At 34.4% G+C, this 12,241-nt stretch overlaps 2 non-coding genes across 2 annotated transcripts; one reads left to right on the top strand and one right to left on the bottom strand.

Annotated features, from left to right (window-relative positions):
- Positions 1-5,010: 5,010 nt before the first annotated feature.
- TRNAG-GCC (transfer RNA glycine (anticodon GCC)) lies at positions 5,011-5,084 on the bottom strand. Its single transcript has one exon. It is a non-coding gene; the product is annotated as a tRNA-Gly (tRNA).
- A 97-nt stretch (positions 5,085-5,181) lies between these two features.
- TRNAS-GCU (transfer RNA serine (anticodon GCU)) lies at positions 5,182-5,254 on the top strand. Its single transcript has one exon. It is a non-coding gene; the product is annotated as a tRNA-Ser (tRNA).
- Positions 5,255-12,241: the final 6,987 nt, after the last annotated feature.

Here is a 12,241-nt window from a genome sequence, read left to right as displayed (position 1 = left end):
GGGCTATAACACGCCCACCTGACTTAAAGCTTTTTGAAAAACAAGCGATCCAAAATTTTAACAAGTTAATTCCGACGTGAGGCAGCTCTGGTGACGAGAGATAATTCTCGTGTGTAAATGAGGACTAAACACGGGGTAAGAGCAGGAAACTGGTAATTAAAGCGACTATAAAACTATAGTGGCTGGAGGGCGGGCAGGCGCTTAGCATAAGTGACGGCCTCGCACTAGTATCACTGCCTGGTAACCACTCTATTTTCCACAGAATTATTACTAATAGGTACAGGCAGTTATCACGGCTCCGTTCCACCCTAACACAGGTATGCTCCGGTGCTAAATACTAACAATCGATCAACGTAGACTATTTTGGTTTCAGCTATGCCTCAAATAGAAGAGCTTCACTGGTAATGAATCCTTCCAATCAATCAACGTAGACTATTTTGGTTTCAGCTATGGCTCAAATAGTAAAGCTTCACTGGTAGTGAATCCTAACAACATAGACTATTATGGTTTCAGCTGTGACTCAAATAGTAGAGCTTCACTGGTAATGAATCCTTACAATCGATCAACGTAGACGTAGAGTATTATGGTTTCAGCTGTGCCTCAAATAGTAGAGCTTCAATGGTAATGAGTCCTTCCAATCAATCAACGTAGACTATTTTGGTTTCAGCTATGGCTCAAATAGTAAAGCTTCACTGGTAATGAATCCTAACAACATAGACTATTATGGTTTCAGCTGTGACTCAAATAGTAGAGCTTCACTGGTAATGAATTCTCACAATCGATGAACATAGATTTTTATGGTTTCAGCTATGGCTCAAATAGTAGAGCTTCACTGGTAATGAATTCTTACAATCGATCAACATAGACTATTGTGGTTTCAGCTATAGCTCAAATAGTAGAGCTTCACTGGTAATGAATTCTTACAATCATTAATTCTGATGATGGTTGACATAAAGCTGAAACTAGTAAACTAGGTAATTACAACTTAGTTTATTTTAAAACATGAAAATGGTTATATTAATTATATTCCTAAGTGATTGAAAATGATAGAAGAATGTAATCAACATGAATAAGAAAACCATTCTCGAGTGGTACTTTCCCAGATGGTGTTCTTTCCGTAAACGACACAAATGATTCTAGTGGCCCCCGATGCCTTCACTTCTCGATTAAACTGAAAGAAAAGGATATGCTGCAAATTTTCAATTATTTCTACTTCACACTTCATTTTCTTTTGTCTAACTGCCCTCCCAAACCAAAAGGGCGTATCTCAAGGATTTTCTGAAAATCAGTTTTTAAAATAATTGGATAGTACAGATGCTAATATATTTATTTCCTAAAGGAAATTGCCGTTTCTCAATAAATTGTGCCTTTAAAATGTGATTTAATAAAAGTAGTATCTCAAAATTAATATGAATTCCTAAGCGAATTTGGCGGAAGTTCATTTTTCTAAGCAAAAATGCCGTTTCTCAGACATACGTTCTTTTCGCTTAGTATTTCCTATTTGCCATTCTAGTCAAATTAGACGTAACTGCATTAGTAACAAATCCTTCGTGTTTTAATCCGTTCTCAGCAATGTAATCGCCACTACCCGAATGCTCATTTCCCATAGTTTAAACATAGTTCTTATAATTAATTCATTGTTAATCATGAAAATTAATATACAAGATTTGTTCCGATTAATGTTTCTAGCTTATTATTGAAAACATGTCACAATTTTCATTTGCTTGTTAGTTGTTATGTAGCCAAGACGCAGAATATTGCTTCTACTCAATCTTATTTTAGAAACGCCATTATAATCACCACGTAAGTAAAATGATATTTATTTTTATCACTATTAGACTGATAGCTCATATGCACAAATATTTTAGAGACAACGAAATGGACAATGAAATTATTCGTAGACACATAAATTCATTTAATCCTACAATATCACATTAGTACATTACCGGAGGGAACACGCACCTAATCGTCTTTATTTACCAAGTGATATAACTCTGACTGCCATGCATAATGATTTTATTACTCAGAATGTTAATTACAAATGTTCATATGAAAAGTACCGAATGGTAGCCAATGAAATGGACATATCTTTTGCTAAACTGTTAAATCTTCAATGTGCATAATAATAGCCACACAAAGGAAAATTTGGACACTAATTTTTAAACTTGTAAAATGTGGAAAACCTATTAAGAGAACGTCAAAATCTAGGGCCAAATACAGAGAAGATGCTGAAAAAATTGAAGAGGTTAACAAAATAATTTATTATGTAGATCTTCAAAAAGTTATCTTGTTGCCAAGACTGGACATATTTAAGGTAGCTACAGGTATATTCACAAGTGTTTGACTGTCTACATGAGAGCTTCGTTCATGTTTTGAAAAAAATAAAATAAAAAGAAAAAATGTGCAAGCAGTTTGCAGCTGTCCGGTACGAGGCTCTCTTTAAAAGGCGCAAAGAAGAAATAGTAAGCACTTTCTACAATTTTTTCAAGTACAAGAGAGATTGTTCAAAATTACTCTATGGTTGGACAACTGCACGGTCCAGAACAAAAATTGGACAGTCTTTTCATTTTTTATTTACATTGTTAATTCAAATGAAGTAAGTACTAATGAAATGTTGATAAGATATTTTGAACCAGACCATTCGCTTATGCCTGCTGATTCTTTCATCACAAAGTAGAACAGTCAGTGAAAAGACGTGGATATAAAGTATATGATTTTGCAGACTTTGTAGATGCAGTAAAATCAGCATCTTACCAGACAGAGGTACTGCTAGTGGAGCTTCAGTATTTTTTTTTTCATTTGGTCTGACTACTCATCACAATATAAATTGAACCTGATTCATTCAAGAACCTGTCTGCATGATATGGTTGAAATATCGGTTTCCAGAGGATCATACAGTATGCAGTACAAAAATTACTTTGATGGTACATCATTCAACATAAATTTCCTGACTGGAATATAAACTGAAGGAAGGAACAGTTACCACGTCCTGAGCAGCAACGAAAACCTCTTGGATTCCCTGCTTAAAAAAAGAGTATCATAATTCGTAATTTAGGTGGACTAATGAAAAACAGACTGACATTTTGGGAGAATCTTCCAGTAAATGATGACTAAAATTTTATTATGTTCAAGTATCAATTATTTGGTATTAACTAACTTTTCAGTGTTTTGTTATTTTTTAGTTAATTTATTTACCTCAGTAATTTACGTAGAAGTGTTTTGTGAACTGTGTACCTTAGTAAATATAACCAAACATTTATTTTCAACTTCAATGTTGTGCCTTTGTATCATTAATATAGGCTATTAACAGAATGATTGGTAAATAAATTGCTGTCTATTCAATAATTTTCTAGATAATATTTGTCTTAAATTGCAGTATTTTTTGCAATACTGCTATGCAGTATGTGTTGTAATTTATTAAAATAATAAAAATAATTAATAAAATAAAACAGAATTAATTTAACTTACTAGTTTTTTATGTACAATATGAGATACGCCTAATTTGCTAAGCTATCAGTATCTTCAACAATTAATATTAATACTTAGCAAATTAGGCGTATCTCAAATTGTCCACAAAAATGTAAGCTAATTAGACTAAAAATTGTATTCTATATATTTTGAATATATTTCAATAATGAATATGCTGAAATTTCCAATAAATTAACTTTAAAAGTAGGCGCGCTTTGATCATTCACTAAATCCTCAATACTGAAAAATATTCAACTTTTGAGATACGGTCTTTTGGCTTGGGTAATAATTGAATGGCTGCCTACAATAACGCTGTAAGTAAGTTTTTACAGTTTCTCAGGAAATTAAAAATATGTTTATTCCAAACTAGCATTGTTCAATATTACAAAATATGACAGTGTGATGTCTGTATTAATACTTCAGTAAGTAAACACACCATAAATATATACACACATATATATATATATATATATATATATATATATATATATATATATATGTGTGTGTGTGTGTTGCCTTCATCTTCAAAATAACACAACTTCTCGAACATTTACAGTAGGAAAATGTTGTATGTCAGTCTAGAAGAACAACGTTGTGAAGCAAAGAAATTTAAATACTGTCCATATTTCCTGGTAAATTCTTTATGGTTGTTAGGCTACATTTGAGTGCATTAAATAATAATAACAATAATAATAATAGTAATAGTAATAATAATAATAATAATAATGAGAAATATATATCATAAGAACTTGAAACAAATTACACGACTTAGATTATGTGTTTAGGCATATTAATATCAATATCAATATTACACACACAAGAATATTTTTTTTCTTTATTCTGTTATTAGGCCATGATAGAATTCAGTGTAACCATGACCAAGAGGAAGAAAACTTGATATTGCAAGCAGATAATTCTTTTTTCTGTTTTGTGATTGGAATAGGGCCATGATAAAGACGAGGCACATAATCATGTGAAATATGATTTACTGTCTTATTTTTTGCATGCTTGCTTTTTTTCTTAGAGAATACACTGTCCATGGTAACAATATATCATGGAATTTCCACATTTTCAGAGACATAGGATCGTCAGAACTGAACTGAAACCAGGCACCTGTTGTTATCTTGAGGTCTGGAGCCTTCCTTATTGTTTGCTCTGCTAGCCCTACATCCCTAAAGTATTCTTGTTGCATATTAACAACCTCAAATGGTTTGCTTGGCCTTGCATTGGCAATAACCTCTACCCATGTGACACCTACAAGTATGATTGTCCGCCATTTTATTTGCGTTACAATGTTACTCAGCTCAGCAACACAATCAAAATACTACAGCTCTCGAAGTAGTGTGAATACCAGCAAGATCGCGGCAGCACGTGATGCAAAATGTGCGATACAACATTTCTTCAGCCGAAAACTCAGTTTGTCAAAAACCTACTTGCAACGTTATTGTAGTCAGTCATTCAATTAACACAAACATTATGCAAATCTGGCGTTCGGGTAGAAGCTCCCTGTAAACAGGTTTGAATAATTTCAAGGAAAAATTGTTCCGGGGCCGGGTATCGATCCCGGGGCCCTTCGCTTGGCGCGCGAACACTCTACCGACTGAGTCACCCCAGGAACCATACACGGCACCGTCACAATTTTTCTGGCGTCTTGTCAGCTCATTTGAGTTGTGTGGATACAAAGGAAAAATTGTGACCGTGTCTTGTATGGTTTCTGGGGTAGCTCAGTCGGTAGAGCATTCGCGCGCTAAGCGAAGGGTCCCGGGATCGATACCCGGCCCCGGAACAATTTTTCCTTGAAATTATTCAACACAAAAATTCTTAAAAATTAAAAAGTTCAAGACGTATTCATTAACTAAAGCTATGACATTAAAATGACAAATGACAATTTCAAAACAAATTTCTTTAAAAAGGCCTTATTGCCATGGAAAACAAAAAACGCTAGGAACTTATGTATGAACCTATTATTTCCGTGGAAGTCTCTACAGCAGTATCTTGCAGGATCACAAAAGTTTTTACATCGCTCGCTTAATGAGGAAGAAAGAACATGTAAAGCATCAGATGAGTTAGAGAAACTCTATGTGATGCGTGCTGGAGAATTTCATAAGTCTATTAGAAAAATCTGGACTGGTTTAGCATGAAGATGAAGCAGTGTCCATAAAGCACGAGATAACATTTATGTAATATGACGCAATCTCCAAGTCATCCGTGACGGGTCCTCGGGACGTTGACTTGCATCACGCTCGTAAAGAGAGTTAGTTCCTTGTCTTATTAGTTAATGAAACGCCTGATGCTGCGGCAGAAGTGCGAATTACCTCCACCTCCGAGGCAACATTACACATTCCGAGACATCAAAGCGACACTGGACACTTTTATCTTGATTGTATGCATTACTGTGTAACGCGTCCTTGTAAATTAAGAGGAATCTGCATTCCTAAATGAAATGGCCATTCATTCCGAGAAACTTGGTAATTTTCGGGTGTAACATATTGGACATATTCTGGACCCAGCCCATGCTGAAAGCAAAAGAATTTATTGCATTGTTTTAAGAGACAATCCTATCCAGCAGCTGGGTTGGATATCTAAAATGCAAGTACACAGAGAACGTTTTAAATTATTTACAAGACTTTTGACAATTCCTCTTACGTCTTTCTTTCTCTTTACATTATTTGAATTGGTAATACGAATCTTGATGCCAGTTTTATCCAGGTGTTGTTTAAGTCTTAGGATTTCTTTTTATCTCGTCAAGTCAGAAACCTTTTTATTCAAAATGATTTGTACTGAAAACACCTCGTATAGCTTGACCTGAATAGTTCACTAAATATCACATGCGTAGGTCTACTGCATAAGGCGCAACATATGAGGGTTCAAAGCTAAAGTGGATCAAGTCCATGAAACATAGTTTTGAGATAATAGGACTTAAAGTTAACTTGCTGTAGTAGATTATCTAACTTCACTAGTAATAATTTTATTGCTCCATTCTCAAATTCTAGAGTTATAAATTAAGTTATAAACAATTGTGATGTTAATTGATGCAACCCTTTGGTGACTTGATCCACTATGGCTCAGAACTTCATGAACAAATAATCTGAGCCGAAAGTGACTGGTGTCACCTACCGGCGAATGCTTGAAATTAAGACTTGATCCATTACTATTCGGAAAAGATTCAACTTCAGATAATCAGGAAATTAATTAAACTCAATTTATGAAAATTTGTGACTTGATCCACTTTAGCTCTGAACGCCTCATATATCAAGACCACTCTAAAATTTACAGGACGTTCCAAATTAAAGTTTATAAAATTTTCGTAGGCTCATACTACTCGTATTTTGAGATAATTCAGCACGCTTTTATGCACAGCTCTATGCTTAAGAAAACATAAATACAAGAGATTAAATTTGAATTTTGAATTCATCTTTGTAGATTATCCAATAAGTCATGTTATGATAAAAGAGTAATATGGTTTCAATGTTTCCGTCTTGACTTATTTATAATGTCAACCCAAAAAATATTTTTGTTAACACATTTTAATTATTTTTGTGAACATTTTCGCCCTGTGTGGGCATCTTCAGATAATATAGATATCTGTACATAGTATATATCGAAATTACATAATACAGGTGACCAATTATACAAACACTAACTTGAAGTTTTAAAATGCTATCAAAAACACTTTTAGACATCTAACTAAAAGTACAGCAACAAGATTAATCAATAAGTTGTATAATAAATATGCATATTTAATATCATGCTGTGATCGTCCATGACAGATAGAGATCCCAAACGGGCTATTATGTAGGATCGATAGATTGCATTGTTACAATTATGTGTGTGAAGACTCGTAGGTGGACACTTATTTTACAATAGGACGCATAATTAAATGTGCATATTTTAACAGATTGATTTGTAAATACTTTCATGTTATTCTCGCGAATTGTCCATTTGTTCGTGCTGCTTTAAGAAAACGGATTGGAACTATTCTTCTACTTCTCACTTCGCAGCTCCAGTCGTTATCTATTCTGGTCGTTGTACTCCCTAGCATCCTTCTATTCTTCATAATCCTCTCCTTCGTAACCATACTCTTAAATGGTAGTCACTTAAAAGCACATTGATATGCCACGGTCTTCATTTACACGTTAGAAACACGCCAAAGGTGCCACTTTTTAATCCAAGGAAACGTTATTGTATAAAACATACATTATAGTTGAGCGTATAATATAATATAATATAAAAAAAAAACATATGGAACATGTATTCGGGGAGCCATCCTGTGACGGTTCCGACATTAAAATAATTTTACAACAGTCTTACAATATTAAATCTGTGTGTCATTTCCTTTTCAGTCTTCGAAATGGCAGAACATGTAGGTGTTTTCCTGAATTTAGCCAGATTAGAGGACTTTCATGTCGATTGAAAGAACTGTGTAGTCTTCTGTAACTATTGCGGAGGATTGTGTTCACCTTCGGAAATCCTCAATCATAATGCAGTGTAGTGTTTGGCACACACCATGGTGCGTCTGTCATTAATCTAAGATTGCGATTTTGGATGACTTGTATTCTCCTAATTTGACTGTGAGAAGCAGAACTTCAAATTAAACAGCCATATTGCCAGATGATCCTCATTAATGAAGTAAGCTATATATTATCCGTTTATATTGTATTGCTGGTCTGTCACCTCGCGCCTCAATTCAGCTGTCGTGCGACTCCTGACGCACATGATGTCATTCAAATTCGTTTTCAGAGATCAGAAACAACCCTGTAGTAGTAGTAGTAGTAGTAGTAGTAGTAGTAGTAGTAGTAGTAGTAGCAGTAGTAGTATCAGTAGGAGTGGCTGTGGTAGTGGTGATAGTAGTGGTGATGGTAGTAGTAGTAGTAGTAGTAGTATTAGTAGTAGTAGTGGTGGTAGTAGTGGTGGTAGTGGTAGTAGTAGTAGTAGTAGTAGTACTAGTGGTGGTAGTAGTCGTGTTAGTGGTAGTGGTAGTGATGGTGGTGGTAGTAGTAGTAGTAGTGGTGGTAGTAGTAGTAGTAGTGGTGGTAGCAGTCGTGGTAGTGGTAGTGGTAGTGGTAGTAGTAGTAGTAGGAGTAGCAGTAGTAGTAGTAGTAGTAGTAGTAGTGGTAGTGGTAGTAGTCGTGGTAGTGGTAGTGGTGGTGGTAGTAGTAGTAGTAGTAGTAGTAGTAGGAGTAGCAGTAGGAGTAGCAGTAGTAGTAGTAGTAGTAGTGGTAGTAGTCGTGGTAGTGGTGGTGGTAGTAGTAGTAGTAGTAGCAGTAGTAGTAGTAATAGTAGTGGTAGTAGTCGTGGTAGTGGTGGTGGTAGTAGTAGTAGTAGTAGTAGTAGGAGTAGCAGTAGTAGTAGTAGCAGTAGTAGTAGTAATAGTAGCAGCAGCAGCAGTAGCAGTAGTTGTAGTAGTAGTAATAGTAGTAGTAGTAGTAGTAGTAGTAGTAGTAGTAGTAGTAGTAGTAGTAGTGACAGTAGTATTTTATTTAATGATTTAATACAGAAGTTATTCAGTGTCGAAATTTTGCGTGGTCAAGAAATGACCAACAATTTTACCCGTATAACCTTTGACTTATTTTTAGAATAGATTAAGATTTGTTTTTGTAGACTTGGTTAGGTACGGTAGATTATGCATCGTAAATTAGTTATGTAGTGTAAATTAAGTAGACTAACGTAGTTTATGTAGGGTATATTAATTTATATATTTTTTATTAGTTTATGTGATCAAGTTGGATTACATTCCCGGTTAGATTATGTTACGTTAAGTTTGTTTAGATCACTTCTCTTTGTTCAGGTTAGTATTGCCTTTATGCTTGTTTTTGTTCCTTTGTTTTACTTCCCACTATGGTTCCGATAAAAAAAATTCAGTTGAGAAATTCTGCGTGGTCAAGAAATGACCAACAATTTTACCCGTATAACCTTTAACTTATTTTTAGAATAGATTAAGATTTGTTTTAGTAGGCTAGGTTAGGTAAGGTAGATTATCCATCGTAAATTAGTTATATAGTGTAAATTAAGTAGGCTAACGTAGTTTATGTAGAGTATATTAATTTATACAGATTTCGCTAGTTTATGTGATCAAGTTAGATTACATTCCCGGTTAGATTATGTTAAACGTTAAGTTTGTTTAGATCACTTCTCTTTTGTTCAGATTAGAATTGCCTTCATGCTAGTTTTGGTGCCTTTCTTTTACTTTCGATTATGTTTCCGATAAATAATTCAGTGTGGAAATTCTGTGTGGTAAAGAAATGACCAACAATTTTACCCTATAACCTTCAACTTATTTTTAGAATAGATTAAGATTTGTTTTTGTGGGCTAGGTAAGGTAAGGTAGATCATGCATCGTAAATTATAGTTATGTAGTGTAAATTAAGTGGGCTAGCGTAGTTTATGTAGAGTATATTAATTTATATAGATTTCGCTAATTTATGTGATCAAGTTAGATTACATTCCCGGTTAGATTATGTTACGTTAAGTTTGTTTAGATCACTTCTCTTTGTTCAGGTTAGTATTGCCTTTATGCTAGTTTTGGTTCCTTTGTTTTACTTTCGATTAAGTTTCCGATAAAGGAAACCCTGTATCATAAGAGGGTGGGCAGAGGCATAGATGGCTTCCTGCTAACTTCACTCCATTTATTGTGTTTTTGTTGTCGTATTACTGCAGACATACAGTATGTAAAAAATTTAACCTTGTATCCTTCACCACTGTGCTAGCTATAGATTGTGTTTCTGGTATAATTTCTGGATACCATCAATACGTTAAAATGAAGTAGTAAAATTACAAATAATATGTTTCCAGGAATGTGTTAAATATTCCAACAAACTGTAGCTAAACTCAAACAAATTCAATTCTTCCCTCGGGTATTAAAAGCGTTAAATAGCGTTAAAATTTCGGGCGTACAGTTTAACTATGTTTCCGAGGGAGTAAGAATTTTATAAACATGCAACAGTTAATGCTTCAAAATTGATATGTAAAAACTGGTCCGAAAAGAAATAGCTCGTTGGTATTAAGATAAATTAAGAAATACTTCAACCGTGAGATCTGACACTCCCTACAGGTATTCAAGCTTTGAGCCTCAAGAAATATAGAGAGCAATTAACTCACACTTCTGAATGAAGCTGGGACAATGAGAACAAAAGAATCTCGGAAACCGAATAATGACCAGGAGCTCAAACTTTGTAGACTGTAAAATCCCCTCGAGGCACGAATCTTAGGTGGCGTAGCTAATAGTTTAATTTGGGCAGTTTTACAGCACTGTATTGGTAATTTTACTACCCATTTAATGGAGCATAGGAGATGATCCGATCAGAAGACTCTAAAACCCATTTAAGTGCTACAAAAGCTGCCGAACCCAATTACCAGAGAAGTTCTATGATCGCTTCTGAATTCTCGCCACCCAATTTCCTCTTAAAAGACGTTAAATAGGCAATAAAATCGCTCTCTAATAGCTATAAGTAGGTATAGATTGAATCATTACCTCCAATCGTGTAAGAATTGTTACACATATTAGCACAATTTCTGCCACTTTAAGACCAATATCTGTTTTAACAGGTCTTCTTGATTTATTATTTTGAATTTGCGCCGATTTGGTAGATGACACTAAGAAGAGAAAAGAAAACTAGCGACTTTCATATTAAAAATATTTTCATAGAGGCACCAACTTTACAATCTTGTTTGTAGTAGTATTTTAGAAGAAGCCTAATCTCAAACTTTGTTACCTCCATTTATTTTATTAATGTATGTATGTATGTATGTATGTATGTATGTATGTATGTATGTATGTATGTATGTATGTATGTATGTATGTATGTATGTATGTATGTATGTATGTATGTATGTATGTATGTATGTATGTATGTATGTATGTTCTTGTAGGGTTGTAGAACTGACGTTGTAACTTTACAGTTAGAGGATACGTCACTACACAGGTACAATTATTAGTATAATGCATATTGTAGGCCTACAGGTAATCGAAATCACAGTTGTAGGTCTACCTACTTTTTAGTCATGTAATCAGGTGCTGGGTTTGGATACATTTCAGAACACAGATACCTTCCTTTCCCTTTACTCCAAAATTCCAAGCTTGTGCACACAAAATAAGTTATACATCTTGATTATACATCAAAATAAATTATTGGTACTGAAAAGTGCCTGTTCGTAAGTACGATCATGTGTATTCGACATACACAGACAAATCTGTTCTTTTTAGTATTTTAAGATAATTGTCGTCAGTGAGGTATCCGTATACTGAAATTACTTTGTAGACATTGTATTCCCGTTAGAAATAAAGGCAGTTTATTAAAGAATCTCAAACCCATAATTAGGCCTATATAATTATGAAAGTGACAAAAAATTGATCATCCCTTATATGTAACTGTAGGCCTATATTAACGTTGTATGTTTACTGCACAGGGGTTACACAAAGGTCCTATGTGAATCTAAAACCAGCATACGAAAACTTGAAGCGGAAAGCGAGAAGGGATTTCGCTTCTTAAACGCTCGCCAACGACCGGTAAACTTTTAAGCCTGGTTAAATGTCCAAAAACCATTAAACGAGCTTGGTGTGACAGAAATTCTACTTAATCATGGTAAGTTATTATTTTTACGACGGTAAAGTCGTAACCGAGATTGAAGCAACCCGCCATAAGTGAAATAGATCAGGGTAAGTTTTAAATGTCTTAAAGCAGTGATTCCCAAATGACGAACCGCAAACTTCAGAGGTTCCATGTAACTATTCCAGTGAATCTTTGGCAATACTCACAAGGATTATATAACTTCA

The sequence above is a fragment of the Periplaneta americana genome, chromosome 3, assembly GCF_040183065.1.
Source record: "Periplaneta americana isolate PAMFEO1 chromosome 3, P.americana_PAMFEO1_priV1, whole genome shotgun sequence".
Taxonomy (NCBI): domain Eukaryota; kingdom Metazoa; phylum Arthropoda; class Insecta; order Blattodea; family Blattidae; genus Periplaneta; species Periplaneta americana.
Note: the sequence above shows the minus strand (reverse complement) of the source record. Positions and strands in the feature narration are given on the sequence as shown.